Raw genomic sequence first — 6808 nt, forward strand, 5'->3', positions numbered from 1 at the left:
CCCTCCGTCATTTCCAGGGCTCTGGCAGTGTTGGCTCACCTGCTCACTGGGACACGTCACTGAACACAGGTGTAATTAAAAATAATAATAATCATAATTAACAATGAAATAATTTAGCAGCTACATATGAGTGTCCACATACTTGTGTTTCTGTTTTCTATAAATAAGAATAACTAAACTAAACTGCTGACTTCTGACACACAATACAACATAAGAAGATTTTCATAACATTTCTGGGTCCAGCTCCTGGATTTTAAAATCCAGTCCAGAGTGAAACTGTTTCTTGGAGAGTGTTTGGTTCTCCTGTAAACAGCTCTCTCTCTCTCTCTCTCTCTCTCTCTCTCTCTCTCTCTCTCTCTCGCTCCCTCTGATGGTTTTCGGACCTCCCTTCTCTCTCTCCCTCACCCTCCCTCCCTCCACGGCAGCAGCAGAGTGGGTCAAGCCGACTCTCCGCCGCCTGGAGTTCATCTCCAAACCACCAAATCTCATCTTTCACCGGGAGATTGACTCTCAACGCGTTAAACTGTCAGACTAGAACTTTGACTTTTCTTCTCCTGAACTTTTTTCGCTCTCAGCGGATGCAGAGATTACATGAAAATATTTCAGAACGGATGTTGGATGGATTCTTTTTTTTTTGCTTTTGGTGCTTAAAACTTCCAAGTAGGTTAGTGGAGGAAACGGAGGACTGAATGTCAAAGTTTGTGAAAATACGGTGCATGTTTGAGCGTCTGTGAGTGTGTCAGTTTGTGCGACAGAGGAAAGCCTTTGAAAGTTTGGGAAGTGTTTGGTCCAATGCGTCCGGAGCGACCGGTTAAAGAGCAGGAACAACAACGGAGAACGACACATAGAGGGGGAGGCAGGAGTTTAGATCAGCGGGGTCTGCAGCGACTTACTGGCTGCTGGACGTTCATGTCTCCTCTCCCGACTGGCTCCGAGGTACACACACACACACACACGCGCGCGCACGCACGCACGCACACGCACGACACACACACACACACACACACACACACACACTTTCATTTGTCACTAATCCACTTCTGCATTTCTCTCCGCTCTTTTTTTTTATTTCACATCTGTATAAACAACATGAGAACAGAAATCAGAGTTGAAACAGATGTGGTAAAGGTCAAGAGTAGTACTCCCTTCAAATGAAGACGAAAATATATAAACATGAATCTGTTTAATATAAATACAGATGAAATAAAAAAAAACTGAATAAAAGACAGACATAATCAGGAAAGCACCAATCAGCAATAATCATCTACACAAGAAAAGAGACTCGACACATTTCAAAATAAAAGCCAACATCTTCAACCTGCTCTCTGAATGATCACAGACCTTTATTTGGAATATTATGTGTAAATGAATGTGTGCATGTGCATGTTTGAGCCTGCGTTTTAGTGGGGTCCTCTCTCTGTCTATGTTACTGTTCCCATCATCTCCATCACAGTTAAATCATAATTATGTGATCCTGGGTGATGAAAAGTCACTCTGTTTCGACCACAGAGGAACAAACACCTTACAGTCAGATCATCAAGCTCTCCAGGTGATTCTGCTCATTTGTTAACTTACTTTACACAACAAAATGTCCACTTGAACTCAAGAAATGTCAAAACTGAATGCACTGTTTGTATTAACTGATGTCACTCCTGCTTCCCAGAGGATGAACCTTTCTGATCTTACTAAGTTTTTCTAAGACTCAAACAAACAGTTAAATCATGGCTTGTTCTGTGAAGTCACTTTTGGAACAGTGATGGACATTGCAGCCTGTAGGGGGCATTAGCTAGTCAAACCAGTTTAACACACTGCACTGAGCTAAACTGATGTCATCTGGACTGAGGTTGTTCAGTCATCTGGTTCAAACCGTGGAAGAGGACAACATCTTTCATTATGTAGTTTAACCCTCTGAACCACCTAAAACAGCCTGTTTCTTGGTTTTTCAGTAGCATCACTTTATCTTACCCTAGCATGTCATATAGTCTTGTTTTCAGAATAAGCTGGGCTGCCCAGAAAGCCATTAGTTTCATTGTGAGTTGGATCAAACATATGCTATGACATTTTATCTAGTTTAAAGTGTCAGGTCAAACAGAGAGCTGACACTAATGTCTTAAAGGGAGACAACATGAATCTGATCCTCTTGTCCTGTTTGCTCTGTCTGTGTCATTTTCCTTGTGTCTCATCTTTCAAACATGTCTTCTAAAAACAAACTTCCAACAAAAGAAATGTGGAATGTCAGAAAGAGGGACAGAGGACTGCTGACCGTCCAGCTGCCACAAATACTCACTAGAGAACTAAATGTGGATTAATCCGCCACTGAAAATAATCCCCAACAAATGCTCTGTTTCCTCCTGTAAAAACTGCAGTGTGCAGATGTTTGAGGAAATTAATGATACTTTTTAAAAAAGGGAAAATGATGTGTTGAGAGATGGACTTAACACTAACACAGTTTTTGTTTGAGTCTGCATATGGGATTTAGTGACAGTTTGAAAAAATAAAATAATAAGTCTTGTCCTTTAATTTAAAACTTTTATTCTGAAAAATCTGAGAGGAAATCTAATTTTTTGACAGGTGAGACAAAACAGGATGAGTGAAAATCTGCTGAAATCCAGAGATTCAGTCACTAATCACACACACCATCTGATGATCATGTGTGTGTGTGTGTGTGTGTGTTTGTGTGTGTGTGTGTGTGTGTGTGTGTGTGTGTGTGTGTGTGTGTGTATGTGGGTGCATGCCTGAAGGCTGAGGGCTCGCTGGGGATAGCATCTCTGGGCATCAGCCAATAAGGCCCTTCGATTACTGACTAAGAAAAACAGTAATGGAATTATAAATGTTTGTGTGTGTGTGTGTGTGTGTGTGTGTGTGTGTGTGTGTGTGTGTGTGTGTTGTGGCAGGGGGATGACAGCTAAATCCTTCTGAGCATTGATATTGATATTGATTACTAATAACATTCCTTTTTTGAGAGCAAACACACATCAAAGTTTAAAAAGGACTCAACAGAACTAGGTTAAGTCAACTCTTTATTAATTCAGTGTGTGTGTGTGTATTGACTCAAGGTCATGTTAGCTACACAACAAGCTTTGTACTTCGTTTGTTTTTTAAAGGAACAAATTTGTTAATTTATTTAGATTTTTCTGGCTCCGCCTACTTTAACATCATAGCGACGTGACCAGCTTTTGACCAAATCTGGAGGACTCAGCTACTTTGTTTGTCACTTTCGTCCAGTGCTTTAAACTCTGGGTCTTAAGTCTCGAGCCAGTTGAGTATTTGACACCAACAGGTGACCCTGGAAAACCTGAGGGAGGGTGTGTCTCCTGGTGTCATCAGAGGGTCTGTTCCTCAGGAATCTTCTCAGGAGGGACTGAACGCTCTGGTCATCCAGGATTCATAGAACTGTAGTTACCTTTGTAACCTTCCTTGACGTTTCTATTTTATTGCTATTTTATTCATCTTCCTCCAAGGAAGTCTGATTGGCTGCCAGGTGATTTCTGAGAAATGTATTTATTCTTTTATGGCATGTTTAGTCACATTTTTACATTTTTATATAGTCTTTAGTCTTGAATGACTGAAACCATTTAGATGAGAATCCAGCATGATCTTTTAATGTTCACAGAGGCTCTGTGGCACACTGGCTTTAACAAGGTGTTTTATCTTCATGCATTACTATTGAAAGTAATTTTCAAAATAAGATGATTCTTTTAAAAAATATATTTGGATTATGGAGACCAATAAGAAGCAGAGCTGTGCAATAAAGAACCAATCAAAGCTGGACTCACAGCTGAGTGTGAGCTGAAAACTTTACTTTGAAACAAAGATTAATGAGAAACTCAAAACGCTGAGCTGAAGCTTGAAACTGGACTGAGAAGAGAAGAAGGAGGGATGAGGGGTGGAGAACTCAGAGAAAATTTGTCAGAATAATAAACATGAAGCAGGATTTTCAACATGGACTTGTTGACTTTGAGACACTGAAGCCGATTCCTCTTCTTCCTCTTCCTCCTCTCTTTCATCCCTCCTCCTCTTTCACACCTCCTGTTCGCTCTCCCTCCATCACTCCAAACAAGTGCTCCTTTAACTTTAAAACACACTTCTTGTCCTTTTTGTGCCTTGTGTCCTCTCTTCTTTTTCTCTACCCACTCTCTCCTTTCACTTCTCCTCTTGTCTTCTCTCTTCCCTTGTTTCTTTTGTTCTGTCTGTCTCCTTCTTTTCTCCTTTCTGCAAACTCCAGGGGACAGCTTGAACATGTAGATGACGCTGTCTAGTAGTTTTAGCTAGATGTGTCTCTTTGGCGCAGTGGCCAGTGTTTAAATATTGTGTTCCACTGCTTAGTACACACCAGAACATCACAGCATCATCAGTGTCAAAGATCACACACAGCATCATACATTCACTGAATGTTAGTGTTAGTGACCCATAGTGGTCTAGTGCAGTGGTGCTAAGCCATTTCGAGCAGTGACTCCCCAAAAATTTATGTTGGGGTTCGGGACCCCCTCCCATTCTTGAAAAAACTGCAGTGACAGCTACCGGACGTCTGATATCTCCAACGCTTGTTGGAGGCCGAATCTGTCCGAGCCTTCGCCACCTAATGTTTTTCAATTGAACTTGACGGTGTAACATTAGTCTCAGTTGCTCCACCTTCACATATCTTTTCTTGGTCTGCACCTGGAGCTGGCAGACTTTGTTTGAGAAGCCACTGATCCATATTCAGACACTTTTGCAGTAGTTAGCTAACGTTTAGCCCCTGACACTGTGCTGTGCCTCCAGCTGGAGGAGACAACTTCTCCCTCACTGATTCACACACATTCAATTTACTCACTCGCTCAAATTTCTTTTATAATAACTACATTATAACACTGTTGGGGGAGATAATTGAAAAATCTATCCATTAGCTATACAGCTTAACCTTATAGGGATGGAACCCAAGCAAGCACACGGAGAACATCCAAACTCCACACAGAAAGGCCCAGGCCCAGGCCCCGGCCCCGGGCTCGAATCCAGGTCATTCTCGCTGTGAGGCCACTGCTCCACCATACTGCCATCATTCTCAAAAAACACACAACGACAACAAGATAATGTATCTGCTTGATATGATATTGAAATTGAATGGGATAAACAGGGCATCATCATGACAATGTTAACTGCAATAGCCTAATATTTTGGGTCATGAGCTCAATCAACTGTTCAAATGAGTCTTAAGATGTAAAACATCACCTTTTAACATGTACTAATGTCGTCTGGACGTTATTTTTCAAATGGTGTTTCACAGACATCTAGTTAAACACTAAAGAAGTGATTCAGATGTGATACTTTTGAATTAGATATAGTCACCAGCAGCTGCTTTAATTCCATTTTACAGTATCATGCTTAATGACTGTCACTGTGTGACATACGTGAGAAGAAATTCAAAGGTTGAGGGTTGAAGCCCTCAGTGAGAGTCAAACTGTACAACACATTCAGCTGAAGCCTGAGGACTTTAGCTGAATGTGTTGCAGCAGATTCTGAAAAACGTGAACTTTATTTTGGGGTTTTAACAGCAGTATGTGTCACTCTGTTCTCAGTTAACGCCTTCCTACAAACACAAGGAGCCATTGATTTCACAGGCAAACAGAAATCAAATGCACCCCAACCATCTCAAGTATTTAATATCGAGCCCACGCAGGATAATTATGGGATGTGGGAGGATTGTTTCCTCAGTGACCAGTGTTTGTCGTTTATAATAATTAGTCCAACAATTTAGCAGAGTCTGTGGTTAGACAGAGGCTGTGTGTGTGTGTGTGTGTATGTGTGTGTGTGTGTGTATGTGTGTGTGTGTGTGTGTGTGTGCGTGGCTCAGGCGACAGATGTATACCGCAGTGATTCCAACCTCAGAGCAGCCCGATAAACAACATTAACAACATACACAACACATAGATGCATGGATACATGCAGTCAATATATATGTTCATGACACACACACACACAAACCCACAAACTGGATGCCTATCAAATGAAAAAGCTGAACTGAGGGGAGACAACTTACTTTTTGCACATTTGCATTTGTACATTTTTCTTTTCACTTACCCTGTATTTATTAGTGCCACGGGTGCTCAGCTCCGAGGCACTCCTCTACAGCTAGAATAGCTGAGAGGAGTGCCTCGGAGCATATTCTCTTCCGGGTTTATTATTCTTCCGCCAAATTTTGGCGCGTAACTCGTCCCGCAGCTTTGAGAAAACCCGGAAATATATACATCAAAACGTGCGTCTTGATACCGAAAGAGGTGCTATGACTTTTGGTGTTAAAATTCCAATTTTTCCCAAAATTATTCCCAAAAACTGGGAATAAATAATGTATTAGGAATGCATTGGAATTTTCTTTAGAGACCGACCTTTTTTCTACAAAATTGCACCTTTTTTCTGAGTCACCCAGCTCTCTCATACCTGCACGTAGAAATGTGAGTCAAACTATTAAACAGAGGAAAACTCTCAAAAAGACAGGAACTATTTTTACATAACATGTAAACTTTTCAAACTGTGAGCACTCAAAGGAGGAGTGCAAATCACTTTTTCTTCAAAGTTAGAGTGAAAGCGTCAGTTGGCTAGAGTGCGTGAAGCAGTAAAAAATAACCTTTATTTTTATTTTTAACTCGAGCTCGCAGCCAAACCGTAAAAAGGAGACAAATAATTATATCTGAAAATGTAGACATAGTTGTTGGGATTCATAAAATGTAACTTTGACAGGCAGGATCTTCACAAAATTTAAACGGGGGTGCCGAGTCCGGCAGCAATACCTGTCTCACTCTCATTGACACCTGATGTAATCGTCTTTTTTTTT

At 41.1% G+C, this 6808-nt stretch overlaps 1 protein-coding gene across 1 annotated transcript in view; it reads left to right on the forward strand.

Annotated features, from left to right (window-relative positions):
- Positions 1 to 434: 434 nt before the first annotated feature.
- Positions 435 to 6808, forward strand: part of plekhg2 (pleckstrin homology domain containing, family G (with RhoGef domain) member 2) — a 139474-nt gene continuing 133100 nt past the window's right edge. The window contains exon 1 of the mRNA XM_087174930.1: positions 435 to 936. The gene's annotated coding sequence lies outside the window, so the exon portion shown is untranslated. The remainder of the gene's footprint in view (positions 937 to 6808) is intronic.

Source organism: Seriola lalandi, unplaced genomic scaffold (genome assembly GCF_002814215.2).
Source record: "Seriola lalandi dorsalis isolate HSWRI2012SDOR001 ecotype SW California unplaced genomic scaffold, Sedor1 jcf7180002054399, whole genome shotgun sequence".
Lineage (NCBI taxonomy): Eukaryota > Metazoa > Chordata > Actinopteri > Carangiformes > Carangidae > Seriola > Seriola lalandi.